Source organism: Lissotriton vulgaris, chromosome 11 (genome assembly GCF_964263255.1).
Source record: "Lissotriton vulgaris chromosome 11, aLisVul1.2, whole genome shotgun sequence".
NCBI lineage: Eukaryota > Metazoa > Chordata > Amphibia > Caudata > Salamandridae > Lissotriton > Lissotriton vulgaris.
The window spans coordinates 802,996,141-803,013,811 of NC_141699.1; positions in this window are offsets into that span (position 1 = coordinate 802,996,141).

Here is a 17,671-nt window from a genome sequence, read left to right on the forward strand (position 1 = left end):
TGCATTTGTACCATCAACGGCCTAACCACCAAACCCAATGATCAGGAGTTTTTAAATGACCTAAAAGATTTCTACATGATCCTGCTTCAGGAGACCTAGGAGGAAAAATCTTTTTACCTTCTAGGATACACCACCTACCTTACTCCAGCGATAAAGAGATACGACTTTGTCCACCACTCAGAGGCTTAATGTTCCCAGCCTCAATAAACCTAATAGGAGAAATCTCTCCTATAAAGACCCACATTTCACCTCCAAGTTGCATTCAGGCTGTAATAGCAACACTTAAGTTCAATCTGACTTACCGAAAAGTAATATTAATCAATGTTTACATGCATCCTAAACAAAAATTAAAGGCAGCCAAAGAATTGGTCTCAGAACTAAAAAGAACAGCGGAAGAGGTCACAGACCAATTTATCTTAGCAGGCGGTTTTAATATGCATCTCTTAGGGAACAGCCAAGATGAGGATTCAACGCAAGATCTAACAGTCGCCTGTGGAATACCAACACAGGGCTCTTCAAAAAACAGCAAACCAACAAGATGCTCTAAGTACCTGCTCCAGGAACTAGAGCACCTCAATTTGAGAGTGCTAAATAGCCACTTTGAGTGGGGCAATCCACCAGTGGCCACATATCGTTTGACCAAAACATCTTCTCATTTAGACTTCACCTTTTTAACTCTAACCCTGTTTCAAAACATGACCTCATTTACAATAGGTAACAATGAATTCAGTGACCACCTGCCACAAGAAGTAAGACTTAAAGCAAGTTCAGCCTATCACTAGAGGTGTGTAAAACCATCAGCTCTGAAGAAATTATAAACCTCAAAGGCGTAAGATGCAACCCCAGTAATATAGAGGCAATCTCGGCAACCGCTAAAGAACTATAATACAAAGGGAAGGGCTCTTTAGCCCAGCCATTGGAAATCTTGAAAAACTTCATTATGATCTACGGAGATAAACTTTCTACCAGGTCATGGCCAAAACAGAGGCATTTAATGGTCCCCCGAACAAGGAAGGGAAAAAGCCCAGTCACAAAAAATCTAAAAATGAAACCTTAAGACGCCTTCGCAAATCACCAGAAGATTTGATCCAGCTATGTACCCTCCGGGGATCGAAGGCACAACTAACGCAAAGGAACAGGGAAAAGAAACGAACCAAGGACAGCGAACTATGGGCAAAATTAGTCCATGATGTAAAACCAAATAATAGTGCCAAATTTTGGCAAACAGTCAATGTACTTCAGCGACCTAATCATTTTGGAATAAATTCCAATATAACCGAGTCATTCTGGGTTGATTACCTTTTCAACCACTTTAATGAAAAAGAGCAAAACATAGATGTTGCCTCAAAATATTTGGGGAACACAAGTGCTGTTGGCACTACCGGGGAAGCAAAAACCCACCATCCTGCAAAGATAGAGCAACTGAACTGCCGGCTTACAAAATTTGTCAATACCGTTGCAATGAGACTCAAAAATTCTTTGTCATTGGTTACAATCTAATCCAACACAGTGCAATTAGACATCCTTGGAACTGGTCTTGTATAACCTTCAGGAACATTTTATCGCTGCACAAGCACTTTTAAACTGGCCATTGTTTGTTTAACGACCCATTAAACTTAGAAAGAGCCGCGTATGACTATCTAGGCACCTTAAATTACTCCATCTGGTACTGTACTCAGCAGTAGAGGTCACAAAGATAGGTGAGCAGCCTAACTTGTTAATCTACTAGCACCTGAACTCATTGCTACGCAAGCATGCTAGAACTTTGAAGACAGTAACAATCATGAGTGCCCCCTTTTAAGGGGATTTTAATATTGCTTGGTTCATAGTATACATGCAGATGTTTTAACATTGTTTTACTTATTGTATTACAAATAAGGAATCTTTATTTTTAAATGGTTAATGTATGCAAAAGTTTTAATTAATCATGCATACTAAAATGTACTTACTTACTTACTCACTGCATACTGGATCTCTTTTGTGGGGTTTATGCAACAGCTATCTACAGGTCTCAGCACTGAAGAAACCTTTAAGGGTATTTGGAGCCGTGCAACAGTAGCCATGTTCACCATATAGAAATCCCATTCATCTGCAAACATCTTGGAAGACTTTAACAGCAAATTGTTTGAATGACTGCTACTCAGAGGTCTCACAATTGGATTTTTTGCCACGGATAATGGTAGTAATATAGTTAAGGCCATGGCAGATGGTGGCTATTTCAGGGTCCTGTGTTTGGTGCATTGCATCAACCTAATTGTGCAGGACTTTCTAAAAAAAAATACAAAGTCAGCAACTTACTGACCACTTGCAGAAGAATCTGCACTCATTTCAGACATTCTTTTAAAGCCTGGAAGCAGTTAAGGGTAATTCATTGTGAATATATAGTACAAGTTAAAGCCTTCATACAGGAGGTGCAAACGCATTGGAACGCGACCTATTACACGTTGCAACACCTGTCTGAGCAGTACAAATCGAACAATGACTAAGTCATTCAAAGAAGAGGGAATGCAACTGGGTGAAACATGAGCATTGTAGTGGAAAATAAGGACGTAGTCAATTGCCTGACACAGATGATACTTCAAGTCAAGTCAAAATAACTTTATTCAGTGCAAAGACCATAAACGTTTGGCAAGCAGACATTACAAGTTAAAACTTTCCATATCATTTTTGTAAAAAAAGTTAAAGCGGAAAAGCCCCTCCACAACCTTGCTTGTCTTGTGAGCCCTCACAATGGCTCGTGGTTGCCACTTCATCTGATTGTTAAACATGTTCTCCAAATAAGTGAAATTATTCAGCTTCTCAATACTTTTGCACCTAATAGCAACATTTCTAGTTTTAATGATTTTGGGGCAACACACCATATTATAAGATTTTGTAAAATTGAGTTTTAAGTCAATTGTCAACATAAAATCCGTAAAAGCATTGAGTGATATTTCAAGGATGTTTACTGTCAGAACCATTTGTACTGTGTCATCCGCATATGATAAAAGCAGGACAGGTTTTCCCCCAATATGGGATAAATCAATTTTCTTGTCTAATAAAAATGCCTCTAAGCCATTAATATATAAATCAAGAAAAGAAAAGGAGTTAAAATATACCTCTGTAGGACACCTTCTGTGGAGACAATATGTTTTGTCTTTTTTCCCTATGGGCCGTATCTTATGGCAATGGTGGTGTTAGCATGGAGCCTTCTCAGAAGGGAGATCAGTGGTTCCTCTACGTCCATTTTCCCCATTAGCTCCCACAATGTTTCCCTGTTAACCGTACAGAAGGCACTGGGCAAGTCCATTAAGGCCAGATGAATGGAACGCTTCCTGGCCTTCATGTACATGCCCATGATCAGGGACAAATTGAGGCACTTCTATGTGGTACCCAACCCCTCCTCAAGCCATATCAGGTTTTTGACAAGACCCCGTGATGCTTGCCTAGGCCTCAAGTCGAGCAAGGACGACCCTCCCCAGTACCTATGTCATAGCATCAATAAGGAAATTGGCCTGTAACAGGCAGGGTCATTCCTATGGCCCTTTTTTAAACACAGGAACCACAATGGCCTCTTTCCAGGTTGCTGGGATGGGGCCAATCACAACTGGTTTGAAGACATTAGTCAGCAGGGGTGCCTAAAGGTTGGGATTCATTTTAAACAAATCTAATGGAACCCCTTTAGGTCCTGGAGCTTTCATAGAAATTCCCTTCCCTAGGGCCTCATCAACCTCAGCCACTGAGAGAGATGCAATGAATTGGGAAACCAGGGTTAAATCTAAGGGTAGGTCCTCACTATTCTCAGTTGACTGCAAAAAGTTTGGAAAAAATATAGCTAAAAAGTGGGATTCCCAGGTGTCCCCCAAAATCAGAGAATCCATCCGCTTCACTTTCTACATAAACAGAGGACGGTTAATGATATTCCAAAAGATTTTACTGTCTTTAAGGAAACTCGCTCTCTTCAAGTCCTCCCAAGCTAATCCTTCAATAATCATCAGCCAAAAATCATCAGCTGGCCATAAATCACTCGTTTGTCTTTTTCTCATTTGCATCTCCTAGGGTCGTAAATCACCCTGACAGCTTGTAGATTGTCCTTTGTTGTTTACCACACCCCTTTGTGTGTGGGGGGGGTAGGTTTTCCCCGGAGTCGCTAACTCGCTACCTTGTTAGTCTCTTTCGTGCCCCGCCATCTGGCGGGGATGTGCTGCGAGTGCCGTCTCCGTTTGCTACCCCGATTTTGTCAGGTGTACTCACAATGCTGTGAGGCATCCCACAGTGATTGGCCCTCCTTCTACACACTGTTGGTGTGTTCCCATAACCAAACGAATACACTTTTTGTTTCCGTCCCTTTTTCAGTTGTATTTGCGCTCTCTTTGAGTGGGGGTAGCTTCCCCCCGGAGTTAAGCCCCAACTCGCTACCTTGTTAGACTTTTGTGCCCTGCCATCCGGCGAGGGCTGAGCTATGAGTGCCATCTCTGTTTGCTATCCCTTTTTTGTTAGGCCAACTCACACTGCCATGAGGCATCCCAAAGTGAGTGGCCCTACTCCCACACACCGCCCATTGGTGTGTCTCCATAGCCAACCATTGTACCCTTAGTTCCTTTTATTTCTGTCAGCACTGCCACGCTGCTGTTCCGTAGGTGTGGGTGGGTGGGACTCGAAAATTGTTGGCACCGCTCCCCCAACTCCCTGATGTGCAAGTGAGCTGCCCCAGGGGGAGCGTCGCTTTATATCCCCCTTCCTCTTTTCCTATTGTTCTTGGAAGGGGGCCTGAGGCGCGTTTCGCCATGAAGCGCTTCCCCGCGGCAAGAACCAGTTCTGTTCTTTGTTCGGCTCTGGCGGCCATTAAGGTGCCGGCCCTCGGGCCCCCTTCGGGGTGGCCTTTGCTAGACTGTCCGCAGGAAACACCATCCACCCTCAAAGTGTTTACATAAATGTGCATTTTTTCTCTTGTTTTGTCATGGAAACATGTGGAGCAGTAAACACCAAAATCTGCACATTATGTCCCATTTTAGGATTATTTATCAGGTATCAGGTATATATATATATATATCTATATATATCTATATCTATATATATATATATATATATATATATATATATATATATATATATATATATAAATATGTATATATATATATATATATATATATATATATATATATATATATATATATATATATATATATATATATATATATATATATATATATATATATACATTTATACATTATGAACCTATATATATATATTTTGTAACAATGCCTCATATGCTCTTCTATCTATTGTGGAATCGTAGGTCCAGTTGTTTTTCTGAATTTCAAGCACATACTGAAACACCTGATATGGGAAACAACTTAACATTCATTGACTTCTGACATATATTTATTTTTTCTTTCTTGATTTATTACACCTGAGTAGGAAAGCTCTGTTTTTCTATTTATTGTTTGTGGCTTGGATTTCTTATTTGACATTCATGCACATTGACATTCTGAATAACAAGGGCAAGAACATAATCTAAATTAAAAAAAAAATCACAATGAAGGAAAGCCAAGTCTCCTTGGTGGCCCGAGGTTTTTAGTCAGAAGAACAATTCGTTCTCATATTGACATTCACCGAATTTTCAATTTAAAAACAGCAACTTGTGTATTTCTATCTTGGCACAGAATTACAACAAAGTAACGTTCATACCGCAACTGTTACACTTCCGTACCTCCGCTTTGTCATATTCAGAGTGCATTTGTTAAAAATTTCTGACCCCAATGATATAAATTGAAGGTAGCAATTGTGCATATGTTTCGGTTAAAAGAAATAGTATTGCAAACTACAGTAGTATTTAGAGTCAGTCTAAAAACCGTAGACCACTTAGACTGGTGATGGTCTAGTATTTCCATCAGTGCAAATAGTGCGTCTATCGATAGAACGTAACCCCAATTAACATCTATGTTCATGACCGTTGTAATGATGTCCTCATGTTCTACGCAATCACCAGAAAGTGCAGTGCAGCAAATCACATGATTTATCAATTCATGGAAGGAGCCTCTAACTCCACAACTGAAGAGCCACTATTTAAGACACAGGAAAATGCTGGACTCTCCTGACCTAAGGGATTATTTAAATTACTATTCAGCAGGCAGTGGTTAAAGTAGAGATTGGTACAATCCAGAATCTAATTCACCAATGTTTGCCCCTTCATTAAAACAGTCTTAAACTGTCTTAAAATAGGAACTATATCATAATTTACTACTGTGTTTCATTGGTTTAAGACATTGACAAGATTATCTTAAACCTGAAAATAAACTCTCAAGATTGTTATTAATCAAGAAGGACAGCCCTGTGACTGTATCCAGGCTGTCTTAAACCAAAACTGAAACCTCTAAAGGGAAAGCTTTCTTAATTCAATGCTTTGCAAACACATTAACATTAACCTTGCAAATGTATTTACTATGTGATTTTCATGTTAAATTAACCAAAGATAATTAATGTAGGCCTCGATTTAAAATGGTGACTGTATAGCCGTCATGTTTTCTAACTTTTTATGGTTTTTTAAAATATTTTTTTGAAACAAAACAATGTGAGTTTAATGTGAGGAATCCCTCACTGGCACAATAGGCAACATTACAGACAAACTGGACAGTACAAAGTACCGTGTAAATAGGAATATTGGTGTGCTTATAACAAACAGGCCAGTCATGTGTATTTAATAAAGAATAATCTGCACTAATGGTTTCCCGTGCAATAGTTTCACAACAGAGTTCATATTTTTGCATTTTTATTCGGCATCACACAAGCCTGGTAGACACGTTTCTCCATTGTGGTTCAAAAATGCATTCCTCCTTTCTATTCCTCAAGTGAGGGAGATGCCACTTTCCACCAGTGGTGAGTTAGGTCTCTTTCGTCAATCAGGAGGTCAATTACAATTATGGAGCTGGTATGCCAAGAATCCACTAAGGATTGAGGACTCCTAGGACCACACTCTTAGGATCTAGGTTCAGTGACCTCTCCACCACCTCCCCCAGGACACCACCCACCCTGCGCCAATAGCCTTGTATTCATGGGCATTGCCATTTCATATGGAAGTATGTGCCAAGAAAGCTTGGGCACATCTCATCTTCCATAGATGTGAAGGATTATAGCAATATCAATGGGCCTTATTCACAGAGGTAAACTTATAACAAAAGTGTAAATGTATGACTTTTGGTATACACAAAGGAAAATTAGACCAAAAGTCTAAGTTTATTACTTTCGATATTCACAAAGTAAGTTATGAGTAGTATCTTTATATCTGCAGTCGGGCGGAGATTCCACTCTGCACCCGGAATGCACTCTCCAAGTATGGAGATTAGAATCTGGGTGAAGAAAAGATTTTCCACACTCCGCCCCGACTACGGACATGAAGATACTACTCGTAACTTACCTTTGTGAATACCGAAAGTCATAAACTTGGACTTTTGGTCTAAGTTTACCTTTGTGAATACAGAAAGTCATAAATTTAGACTTTTGGTCCAAGTTTACCTTTGTGAGTCAGGCCCATTGTATTTGAACTGGATAAGACATAATACAGCTGAAATATGTATCACCCAAGATGCCGTTTTGCCTTGATCCAGTCATCATTGTTATCCAAATTCCCTAGATATAGTTCCCATATTTCCCTTAACCTCAGATTAGGGTCAGAGGAGTTGAGAACCAGGAAATAGTAGAGTCATGAGATACTCTTTGTCCTGGGTTCTGAGTAATGAATTTAGTCTCTAGGGACCTGAAGTCCTGGAGTGCCATTAAGGTGTCCTCATAGTTCTCAAAGGCATGACTCAGTTAAAGATGCTTGAAAATTGCATTTTTGGAAGTGAGAAGTCGCCTACGAGGTCCTGAAAGGATCCAATACTTTTTGTCTGCCATACATCACACAGAAAGGAAATGCTGATTGTGTTCCCATTTCTGGAACCTGACAGCTTTACTAGTAAGATGCCTCTCCACAGTGGTGTCGTGGTGGTGGGTTTCCCCCCTTCGTCATTGAAAAAAGAGCGTGGTGCAACACGTGGGCTACACCCTGGTCGTGGATGTCAAGTGGTTACCTTTTATAAATTACTTTTTAAATTTTTTTATTGTTTTACACATATTTTTATTGGCATTTAAAAGGTTATCAGGACATTTTTTGTAATTCAAACACATTCAGACAAGTAATATATAGCACCAGTCATAGCTGGCGAACTCGGTAGTGTATGTTGAAGCTACTTTGAGGCAATGTGACAATAGTGGTAGTTGGAGCTGTGTGAATGCCATGAACAATAAAAAAGAACTCGGGGATATAATAACCAGGGCGAGGTACAGGGAGGTACTGGGTACTGTCGTCAGATACGGTGTCTGGGTATTGTGTGTCTCACCAATTTTTGCAGTAAAACACTATTTATTATGGGGATGATGGCGGGCAGGCCAGGTGCAGGCTCCGATCACCCATTGTGATGTAACACGTAGTGTGATTGGCATCATCATGAATGTGCCGTCGGAAAAGGTCCAATGTTTGTGATTGTGGTTTACTCAGGTCGTTGAGGATCTGGAGGGACGGGCCGCCTGCGTCCAGATCGTCATTGGGTGAGGATTGCTTGAAGCGGTGTAACAGGAGAGCCCACTCCATGGAGATGGGGTGTTTACGTATCCCCTTTACTTCTTCCTCACGTAATGTCTCCTCCTCTGCGGCCGCCCATTTATGTATTGATCCCACCCATGCCACAAGCGGGGGGCCTGTGGGGATCGCTAGTGCATGGTTATGCTCCTCTTAGGTAGAAGAACGCCCAATGAAGTGAAGCGGAGGTGCACTTTGTGATGTTTCTGTGTGCGAAATATGCCTAGTGCGCTAGCTTCCCACATGTTAAGGTGTGTGAGTCCTGTAAGGTCTCCCAGGTTGCCATGAACAGTTTGCCAGAAGGATCCGATAGTGGGGCAACTCCAAAGCATGTGATGAAAGTCTGCATCCCGTGATTGGCATCTGGAGCAGAGGAACTGTGTGTCAGGGTAGAATTTTTGCAGGCGTGCAGGTGTCAGATACGCTCTGTGGAGTATATAAAATTGTATGTTTTCGAAGCGTGCGTTTCTGGAAACCTTTTTAGGATATTCGAGGGCCCTGGCCCACTCTTTCTCATGCAGTGGACATCTAATTTCATCCTCCCAAGTGGTGCGTAAAGTCGTTAAGGGTGTGTGGGTAAGTTCCCGGACGGCTTTATAAAGGCACGCGACTAGGTGCCACCCCACTCCCATGTGCAAGACCGTGTGTATGACCGGATATGTGGTTGGCTTCCCGGCCACAAGGTTGTGAAATGGATGGTAGCTCTCGAGGAGTTGTCGATACAGCAGGAACTGACCCGGGGGAGACCATACTCGTCAATGAGCCCTTGAAATTATTTGAACTGTCCATCCTCAAATAAGGATTCCATGTTGGTGATCCCAGAGTCTGTCCATGCGTAAATTACTTTGTTTTTTTTGTTTAAATCTTTTCATTAGGGTTTTACATTTTCAAAAATCCCTTTTGGGACATAAGACAGGTCACATATTAATCAGCATGTACGCAAACATTACTTAACAATTGCAATCATGGTTCGATAACAACAGATTGGCTCCAGTCTTTTGAGTATGGCAGTTGTATAATATGTCCCGTGAATCTGCCAGTGGGCTATCTCGTCACAGGATGCCATGTCTGAGTGTGCCTGATCCCTCGGGTGATATGATAACAAACCCTACATTTGAATTCATGAAATATAAAATGAAAGATTAAAAGATTTTAAAAAAGAAGGAGCACATTTTTTCCTAGTTTCCTGTTTGATAGACTAATGGCTGGGATTCTTGTGTATTTTAATCCTGGAAGGAGAGGAGGCTCACACTTTCTGTCTTGCACATCAGTTATTCCCCAACCACTCACCATTAAACCTCTAATGGGGGGTCCTGGTATAAGTGGTTGAATTTGAAAGTTGTCACCGAAACGTGAGTTAACCTGGCTGTTGTGATACAGGCCTACAATACTTTCACAGTCATCTTTCGAGTTGTTTTTACCATTCTATTTATAGTGTATGCGATCTAGGCGGGGTGGCGGAGGCATGTGATGAGAGAGTGGTAATGTGTGGTGGTATGACAGCTTAGAATGATTTTGTGGTAACGATTTGGGGGACACATTAAATGCTTTGATATATGTATCATTCTTTTAAGTGAAGAAGTACATCAATGCAATAGTTATTTGTATTAACAGATGAAATTATTACATATTTGAATTAATGAAAATGTTAACGTTTTTTACATTGTTTGTACACTTGGAAAATTGAAAAAAGAGAAATATCTCCAATCTAATAAATATAATAAAAAGATAAACAATATCATGAATATGAATTTGGTATTTAAAATGTAGACAATGGACAGCCCCAGACAGCTTTAGTGAGCCTTTATAAAGAAATATAGAGTGAGTGGGAGCTTCCCCCGCCTTACTCCCACACCTAGAAGCAATATTTGAGGGGGGGCCTACAGATACTCATTGTTTCAAGAACTATTGAACATGCCAAAGTGCATCTTGTCAGCACAGCAAAGTAATCCTAGTCACTGTCAGGAGCATTTTGGGGATCGTCTTCCCATACAAGAAGTGAAGCAGGTCAAACTTGTCTAGGAGGTCTAATTTCAGGATGTTCAGCTTGTCACCGCATGTCCCAAATATTCAGTTATTAATTCAAATAAGCTGGGAGGCCCAGTAACACCAGAGGTCTGCCGTCCCCAGCAGGGCCGGACTGGGAACCAAAACTTGCCCTGGCAAAGAGCTCTGCAGGCCCCCCTGCGAGCGGCCGAGCTGTTTGCCAGGGCCGGTTTTGGCCGATTTTGTTACAGGGGGCGATTTTGCCGCCATGCTACAAAATCGGCCCCTGTAACAAAAAAGGCCCCCAGGGGCCCAAAATCGGCCCCCACCCTAGCAGCCCATCGGGGAAACGCCTGGTGCCCACTACATCCAGTCCGTCACCATCATAGGGGACTTGTTCACACACTTCTCAAAGGAAAATTGCTGTGCAGCCTCTCCCCAAATAAAATTATTGATTTGGGATTGCAAGTCTGTGAAGAAAGTCTGTTGGAATTGGAATTGGTAATTCTTTATGATGTAGAGAAAGTTTGGGAGTGAGATCATTTTTAATACCATACTTCAGCCCACGACTGAAAGGGGATGGGAAGCCCACAAGATTAGCTTCCTCTTTAACTTGCCCAAGAGCAGAACTATGTTTAACTCCTAACTCCATTGCTGGTTTGCAGAAATTGTCATACCCAAGTATTTAGGAAAGAGCGTCTGCAGCCTGAAAAGGTATTGACTATCGAGGCTGGGAGCAAGAAATGGTCAGAACTGATGGGTGCACTGATGGATTTCCGCAAACATGAAGGCCAGAAGCCTTACCGTAGAAATAATGGGAGATTCAATCTTTCCCCTCACTTCACCCACCGGTTTCCCTCTTTCTCTGCGTCCACTGAATCCATGCCACCAGTGGCTCAATGAATACTGCAAATAATAGCGCAAAGAGAGGGCACCCCTGGTGTGTGCTAGGCTCCAGTCCAAATAGTCAGACATGACTTCATTCACGATGACTTGCACCCAAGGTGTGGTGCAGAGTACATTGATGAACCTGAGGAAGCATTTGCCAAAATTAATTTTTTCCAGCACTGGATAAGGGAAGGGCCAATGTACTGAGACAAATACCTTTTCTATGTCTAGCATTACTAGTGTGCTCTTACCTGAGCTCTTGTGCGCCCGTGCAAGAACTAAATGGAGGTGTTGCAGACATTGGTGGGTGCTGTGGACAGGTATGAACCCATTATGGTCATTGTTGGACCTGGCCCTTTCTTGCAGGGTCACCCCCAAACTTGTTGCCTTCATCCTCCCCTTTTTGCTGTATTCATTTTTGATAGCTGTACTACTCTGGACACTTTGTCACTGCTAACCAGTGCTAAAGTGCATGTGTTCTCTACTTAAAACTTTGTAACATTGGCTTGTCCACAATAAGCATATTTATGTTTTTTTTAAAAGTCCCAATTAGTATGCACCACATATGCTCAGTGCCTGTAAATTAAATTCTGCTAGTGGGCCCGCAACACTGATTGTAGCACCTACTTTAGTAGCCCTTTAAACATGTCTCAGGTCTGCAATTGCAGAGCCTGAGTGAGCAGTTTTAAACTGCCATGTCGACTTGACAAGTTAACCCTCTTGCCTGGCCCAGAACTTCCTCTTTAATGCATAGAAGTCACATCTTAGGTAGACCCTAGGCAGGGTACAGTGTATTTAAAATTTGGACATGTACTTTTAAGTTTTACATGTCCAGGTAGTTAAAAACTCTTAAGTCTGTTTCTCCCTACTGCATGGCCGATCTCTCCCATAGGTTAACATTGGGGTTTCCTTACTACATCTTGTAAGTGTAATTCCCAATTAGGAAAAGATTAACTTTTCAAGTTTGGGGTCCCAGGACTCACAATTTAAAATCACAACTTATGGTGAATTCTGAAAATACTACTTTTAGAAAGTTGACATGTTCTTAGTTTAGCCACTGGGAGCTTTCTGAATATCTCTGAAAACACATCTGGGGTGGGTGACAGCCATTAACTGTCTTGAAGGGGGTGGAGCTAAGCACTGTCTCACTTATACCTGAATAGGCTGTGCCCTGTCCAAACACAATAGGGCCTAACAACCCTGCATTGTCACTCCAGCCAACTTGGAGCCAGAACAGGGCAGGCAAGGCATCTGTGCACTTCAAAGCCACTGTTTAGAAGTGTCACCTACCTCCCAGAACCAGGACACCAAAGTATAAATACTGGACCTCAGACACCACTACTTCAGAGCACTTCTGAACCTCTGGATATTCTGCCAGGAAGAAGGACTGTTGTGCTGTTACAAGGACTGCCACTCTGCTGGACAGCTACTCTGCTGGAATCCTGATTTGCTGTGCTGACCTGTTGTCTGCTGCCCTCTTGCCTGGGAGTAAGAAGGACTTGACCTGCATCTCTTCAACTCTGAACCAATGTGACTCACAGGGCTTGTCTGCTAGCCTCCTGTTTTCTGAAGTCTCAGGGACACAAAATACTTCCAACTCCCATATTACAGCACCTGGACTCTGTCATCTGTGAATCTACCCTGCCAAATGGTGCTACCCTGATCCCAGATCCTTGGAAGTGGGCCTAAGGTGCTCTGCCTTCTGTAGTTCTTCTCACAACTGACACCAGACAACACAAAGCCTTGCAAAGCAATGCCGCATAGACCATGTACAAGGATTTAAGGTACTGTATTCAACAGGAGCTTGTGGGTCCAAGTAGCTGACCCATGCTCCATCGTAGTAGGCCTGCAAATGTGACTTTGTCCCTGTCTGGTGCTACCAGATAACCACTATTTTCCCCTAATTTTACCTATTGGGTTTTTATTGTTTTGGTTTTGTTTTGTGGGCGGAACTCACAGTTTTACTCTGCAGAATTCTGTGGAGTTACTCAAAAACTATGCGAGATTCCGTGGAGTTCTGCCACCCGTAATGAGAGAGTAGGTAATTGTATACGTTTCTGTATCAAGTGCACTGTGTACCGTGAGTATGCCTGGGAATGCACTGCTGTCTTTTGCTAGCGAGTTCAGTGTGATTGTAGGTGGTGTGACCCTCATTCACTTACCCAGGGTCTGGTGGTCGCTTGGCCTTCGGAGGAGTTACGTGCCTCATCGGTTCAGCCTCAGAGCCCACAAGGCAACTTGTTTGCAGCCATTTCTTCCAGGGTTGGTACTCCCCATACTGCCCTTGTCCCTCCTCATGTCACAATCAGTGCTGCCACCTCATACAAATTGCAGCAGGAGTTTCAGGTGAGCGGGGCTTGTAGCGCCTACCATCACAGGTCCCTGTTCCAGCAGTAGCATGGCAGACTCAGGGCTCAAGATTTGACTAGAGCAGCACAGAGATCTGGAGCACCTATAGTAGATATAGAAGGATATATGCTTCACGTTATCTGGACAGCGAGACCCTCCCCTTTAACATAGGCATGCCTGAGTAACTGGCAAATTAGCTCACCCTTCCTTGATACACATTGTTCCCACACTGGCACACAAGACAAACCCTGGTACTGAACTAGCACTCTTGCACCCGCTAAAAACAAGCACAGAGCTCTCAGCCATGAGAAGCCCCTCTCGCAGAAGCCTTGCACATCCTTACCTGGCACTTTTCATCCTGCTCCTCCTGAATTCCTAACCTCTGAAGGTCAGTAGCGCAGGAGTTCACTGTGGACTCTTGACATTTGTTTGACCCTTGTGGAAGCAGAGAAATCACCCTGAAAAACAATTCTGTAGGCACTTTAAGGTGATCACCACTTGTACAGTGGTGTTGTGCATGCCTTCTAATGGTGCAGTAGCTTTGAAAGTCAAGTTAACAATAACACAAATGGATCTTTTTTTGAAACAAGTGATCTTTACAGGACATATGAAATGCATTTTGTGTTTATGTGATCCTGCGAGGAAAAGAGAGAGGCCATTCAAATGGAAGTATGATGGGGTCACCAGAACCTAAGAGCAGGATGTCCTGTTTCGATGCTTATCCTTTTGAAAATTCCGGACTATATAGGCCCTGCAGAACCAACAAAAGTTAAATTACTGCTTTAAATCAATGGCAACATGGTCAACAGACACGACTAAAGACCAAATACCAATTCCAGGATGCAATTATATTTGATTGGAATTTCTCCATAGGTGTAAAGCGGAAATAGATGTGCAAAATTCATACGCTATCAACTACACCTAGTAGAAATCAAGTGAAAGTACTCAGCTCTAGTTTGTGCCATGTTAAAAATACTTTACAGGTTTTCAAACAGAAAACATAACATATTGTTTAAAATTAATTTGCGAATGTCACCAAACATTGGAAGTTCTGGTATTGAACCTCGAATCTCGGGTATCAGGCCTCACCCAGTCCGAGGAACCCCATGTTACTATGCCTTATAGTCAGTCTTATATGCTGCATTCTTACCAGGACAACAGTTAACTTCTTGTTCTCTCTCTTTTTAAGACTGCCAAGGGCCCATTATTAAACTTCTCTTATTTTTTGAGCCCCCTTGGACAGCTTTTAAACCCACTCTTACCCACTTAATTGCACTCTCACCTCACAAAAATCCGCTCCCCTGTAGTCAGGCGACACAGAACACCCGAGGTGCACTTGGCACCTTGGGTGGAACCCATGGCACCAACTAGGTTGGTGGGTGAGGGTCTTCATAAAAAACTAAGTGTTTTTTCTCCCAGACATAGGTCTCTAGCTTCTACCCTATAGCTAGTTCTATTGATATTTATCTATCAGCCATTTACGACATATAGAGTGACATTACATGACCGTGTGATGACTGACTTTAAAACGACTGAATGTAACCCTATCGTGTTTGGTGTCAAACATTGTGGAATCATACCCCCACACCGGTAACCGGTGTGGGCAGTACGATACTACCCCTCAGAAGCGAGATTTGTTGGGTCCCTGGTTTTCCCGGTACCAGCTTTCTAGTCCAAGGCAGTACAAAATGGTTGCTGCTGACCAAAACACATTTCTGCCCTCCTGCTGCTGAGCCAAGCTGAAGCAGAGGAAGGTAAACAATAGGAATCCTGTCACAGGGAGGTGTGACCACCTCCCAGACAGGAATTAATGTATTACTGCTGGATTCACTTGCCAGCAACCGAAAGTCTGCATGAGGGGCACATTTGGTGTCCCTGTGCATAGTACAGTTCAAAACAGTCCTGGGAGCCGTTGTCTATTATTCTGGCACAAAACTGGACAAAGGACATGGGAGTAACCTCCCCACTGTCCAGACCCTCCCCTGGGAGGGTCCCCTGAATCTGTCCAACCCTCTCCTGTGGGTACAAAAGGGCTTCCAAGGCTGTAGGACCCTAGATTCAATGTGGACAAGATTCTGAACTAGAAACCACTAAACTTCAACTGCCTGGGCACTCTGGATTTAGCTGGACCTCGATTGGGCCCAGCTTCATTTCCCTCTCAGTCTGAAGCCTCGTCTGTACCCGTGCACCATACAGGCTCTATGCAGGATCATTGGAGCAGCAAGAACAACTGAAGATATATCCCTAGGAGTGAAGGAGTCACTCCCTTGCAAACACAGTCTCCACATCACGATTGACCAATCTGCTGCTCCTGAGCTCCTATGGACTCCAAATGCTCTTGCAACACAGGAAGTGGGTTTCTATGTTCCTCCATATTTGAGCTGCCCTCTCACTGAGTTTGAGGTCAGAATCCCTTGTGGGGCCTGCAATACCTGTACTCCTACTTCTGGCGCCATTTCTTACCAAGAACTCTGGCCTTCTCACACCGAGTGCTCCATGGGCTTCTGTTTGGTGAAAGTGCTTGAGGTCCTCTTGCGACTGCTGTGCCTCCATCCTGTGAGTCCCATTGAGGGTCAAATTTGCTTTTCTAGGGATTCCCTGGTTGCTCCAGGTCTGCCTTGTCTTCCCTTGCTTTGTTGAGTCTCCTGGATCTTGCTGGTCCGAACGATAACTTTCCTTGGCCTTTTGCATGGGTTGCTGCTGCCAAGACTTATTGGTGCCACAGCCGGACACTGACCCCTCAGCACTCTGCATCCTTTGTGGAACAGGTCGTATCCAGCTCCTGGTTATCCTCGACATCTCCAGTTCCCTGAGGCTGTAGAGCCAAGAACCCCCTCAACGCACCTGAATCACCGGACATCAGTGGGCATTCGTCTACTGAGCCCCTGGTCACTCCTGAGTGACCCAGACTCTTTCCCCTCTGCTTTCAGGTACTCTTCTACAAGAATCCACCTTTGGATTCCAACAGACACCGTTCTTCCTTCTAGCAGTGGCACTTCAAAGTCCTCCATTGGGTTCAACTGCGGTTTCTGATGCCACTTCAGACCTATGCACCCGGCTTCCTTGGGATAGGTAACTCTGGTACTACAGTATCCACGGGTGGGGTGGCTCTCCAACCTCCTAAATTTCATGGGGTTTCTTTGAAGTCCACTGGGAAGGCGCCTTAAACTTTAAAACTTCAACCACCAATTACTCACCTTGGGTCGTTCCTTGGAGTCCCAGCGACTCTACATCCTCTAGACACTGTCTTGACTCGAGTCGTGGTTCTTATACCACTATTTTAGTATATGGCTGGTCCCACTGTGTATTAGTGCTATTTACTATTGTTTCTGTGCTACAGCATTGTGTGCTTTGTGAGTATCTTCGTGTAAAGATACTATGTCGTACTAGAGAGTGGTATATTAATACATACATATTTTTATAACAACTTTGTGGTTCTCTTTTCATTTAACCAATACTATAAGGTTGCTTTCTGGAAATACAAGCTGCTTAACATTCCTTCAAGACTAAACCTGAAGGCTCCTCTCAACAGCTACCACTTGGATAGCTTTCTAAGGTTATCTTTGACCTCTTAAATCACCATAAGGTTTGTTTGGACTGGTGCAAGGTTCCCTCTTTAATTAGTGGACAGCATATACCAGGTCAACGTCTCACAAGGAAGAATAAACATCCCTGTGGCTCATGTAAAAACAATAACAAATGTAAACAATACCACACCCCTGTAACATTTCTACCCACAAACATATATTGCTGTTGAAAGCAAAACACATTATAAGAAAAAATTAAAACATATGAGAATTAACAAGACCGATAACTGGAAAAGAAAATGAAGAAAGGGGGATCTGCAAT